Genomic DNA, 3,242 nt, shown 5'->3' with positions numbered 1-3,242 from the left:
CCAGGGGACCTTCCACATAGTGGAATGGATTAAATCCTTTTATTTTCTTATTAAATTGCTACCAAATATTTAAAGAATTAAATTGTAAGTTTGTTTGGGATAAATGTACAATATGCTATTGTAAAATATTAAAAATCATTAATGAGCTTTTGTAGAATAATATCATGTAAGGATATTCTTTGCTCTAGGCCATGGCAATTCAATTTTAAACTGGTTGTCAATTTCTATTTGTATAGATGAGCTCTTAGTTATATTTTCTGTATCTCTCCCAGGAGCAAGTAGTGACAGTCCCCTACTTTCTTGCCCCACCCATGTTCCTACTGGATACTATATTAGGCAGGGATCAGCCCACATAAGGGTTCTTACCTATGAAGGGTCAGGAGCATAAGTTTGAAATACTTCTATATTTGCTCTAGGTAATATTACCGTACAGATGATTACTGCTAGCATGGCAAGAAAGACGTTCTCAGGCTTCAGGCGTCTTCTTTACTATGCCCCAGGTGGTCTCCAGGCTATTTGTTGTCTGGCTCATCTTCCTCCTGCTGGGTTATACTTGGAGAACTTCAATTTAAAAAAAATATATTTTTCTTTTATACTAAGTAATTTACAGGTTACTTCTTGGATGTGGATTGATAGTGCCATAAGGCTATGTATATCAAGTCAAAGTTATTAAATATTTATGGTGATTGTACTTATTTTCAGATTTGGTATTTTAATAGCAAATCATTAGATTATCTTATAAATATTAGTGGAAGATACTTCTAAATTTTAAAATTTCTTCTTTTTATTAAATTTAAGATAATATTTTTAAATAATATTTCCTTTTGGCTTATTTGTATATACAGAGGGATTATGGGAAGTCTTCAGTAATTGTTTTAGAAGAATTTACTTTACTAGGATTTAATTGCTTATAAAGATACTGGCTTCTTATGGTAGATACTTTTATTAATGAAGTTAGTAAATTTAGTAAAGTTTTATGCCTGAATTACAAGGTGTAAACACTGCCTATCTCTAGCCTAGTTTAAAATGTAGTAGTGAGGAGCTTTTGTTATTTTAAATTATATCTTAAAATTCTATGGCTGTATTTTAAGAAATTTTAAATAAAATAACTTGTTTTGCCCTTTCTTAGAGGCAAAAACTTAAAATATATATTTATTAACTTTTATTTGATAAAGGTTCCCATGTGATTTTAAGTATATTAAATTGGCTTTATTAAAAAATTCTTTAAGAGAATAGACTTTTTCAGGATTGCTGCAGCAATTCGCGGTCTTTTTTTATTCCAGATGAATTTTTGGAGAGTTTGTTCTAGATCTATGAAGTATGCAGTTGGTATTTTAATGGGAAGTGCGTTGAATTTATAGATTGCTTTCGGTAGTATGGACATTTTAATGATGTTGATTCTACCAATCCATGAACACGGTATGTTCTTCCATCTGTTTATGTCTTCCTCTATATCTTTTTTCAACTCTCAATCAGATAAATGTTGAAATTTTCTTATAATTGTATGATTTCTCCCAATTTATTTAACCAGAACATTAAACTTTTAGCAGGCAAGTTAAATATTTAGCATTTCTCAATCAGTAACACTTTTAAAAATAAACTTTAAAAATACATGACATAATCAATAGATTTAATTCTGTCCTCTAGATTTTTTGTGAGGGAAATTTATGTTAATGTTTTAGCATTTTGTTATTTCAGAATATCTAATTTAATTTAGTAAACTCTCAAAGCCTTGGGCTGCCATTGACTGGAAACAGGTAACCATTAAAATGCAAATTAGTTACATTCTTTCTACTAAGAATGGGAAACTGGGAAGCAAGCCTCTCTTTACAAGTTGCCACTGGTAGGAAATTTATGGCCTACCTGCTCTGTTGGGGGAAGGGAGGCTAGCCCTTCCTCTATTAGAAATTGCTTTAGGAAGCCAGCCTTAAATAAAGGGCGTAGCAGTCTTTTACCTGGGCTACTTAGATTTTTATAATTAGTATATTTTAATAATTCTTGAGATTTAAATCCAATTTATTATTTTAAGGCATATTCTTTAGCAAATTTTTGTAACAGAGACAATTTTACTGAATTTCCTTTTTGGGCTTGAAATTAACTTTTTTTAAATATCTTTTATTAGCATTTAAAAACTGTCCTTTATTATGGAAATGCCAATCCTGCTCCTAGAATCTAGCCAGTATCTTTTTTTCCTTTGGGTTAAATTTTGCCATTTTTCTTAGGAAATAATCAGTCTTGGGTTTTATTTTGTACGTTTGTAAAGAGATTTCAGCTCAAAACTCTATCTAAATGTCCAAAATCGGAGGATGTGTGCATTAGTTGCAAGCCAGTTCTCTCTTTACTCGTGCACAGAAATCCCAGATGCATTTTTAAATTTCAGATCTGGTGACATGTGCACAGACATCCCAGATGTATTTTTAAATCCGGTCCGGTGGCATTTGCTGTGGCTGTATCGGAAATGCAAGGAAATCATCATTTCTTCTCTATGTGGGAGGTTTTTAATCTAATGATATTTTGTTTATTTTAATAAGCAATGGCAGCACCCAGGGCAGATAGAATGTCTCATCTCTATGGATCCAAGGTCCAGCCAGGTACTTCCAGGGGTTGCTCGGAATAGCTCTTGTATCTATTTTGTTTTCTGGGGCAGGCTGGGTGCTGTGCAGCCTGCTGGTCTTGAGACAGCACAGGGACAGGAGGGTAAATAGACAATGCCCCTGTAATTTGCCATGGCTGGGCTGGTCCCTTTTGGTAGTTTCCCGACTGGTGTTGAGGCAAAGAATTTCCCTGGACATCTGTCTTAGATTTACACTTATTTGCCCAATGTTTTCCTTTTTTACATTTAGGGCATAGTGTTGTAATGTACCCTGCGAAGCACAGGCGGACGCCTCAAGAAGTTGAATTAAAGAGTCACATTTATTGCAATCTGGGACTATGAGGGGCCATTCCCAAATCTCATAGCAATAAGATGGTGGCAAAACCAGACTTATATAGGCAAAAATCACAAAGGTATTGATTACATCCCAGGGTTTGGAATGAGGCACCTGGCTTGCAAAAAAAGCAGATTACAAAAGCAGAATTAAGCATGTTAATTATAGTTGCAGGTCTCGGGGTCACTGAATTGACAGAAATACATTATCTAGAGCCCTTGGGTAACCTGGGTTAAACTTAGGCATGTTATCTAAATTACAGTTTTGGGTCTCCGGATCACTGAGTTGATAGAAACACATTATCTAGAGCCCTTC

General features: G+C 34.1%; 1 long non-coding RNA gene across 1 annotated transcript in view; it reads right to left on the bottom strand.

Moving 5' to 3' along the window:
• Positions 1-426: 426 nt before the first annotated feature.
• The window catches only part of LOC107184909, a 3,483-nt gene continuing 667 nt past the window's right edge, over positions 427-3,242 (bottom strand). The window contains exon 2 of the long non-coding RNA XR_001515808.1: positions 427-561. This is a non-coding gene — a long non-coding RNA (uncharacterized LOC107184909). The remainder of the gene's footprint in view (positions 562-3,242) is intronic.

Source organism: Myotis davidii, unplaced genomic scaffold (assembly GCF_000327345.1).
Source record: "Myotis davidii unplaced genomic scaffold, ASM32734v1 scaffold1049, whole genome shotgun sequence".
NCBI classification, from domain to species: domain Eukaryota; kingdom Metazoa; phylum Chordata; class Mammalia; order Chiroptera; family Vespertilionidae; genus Myotis; species Myotis davidii.
Note: the sequence above shows the minus strand (reverse complement) of the source record. Positions and strands in the feature narration are given on the sequence as shown.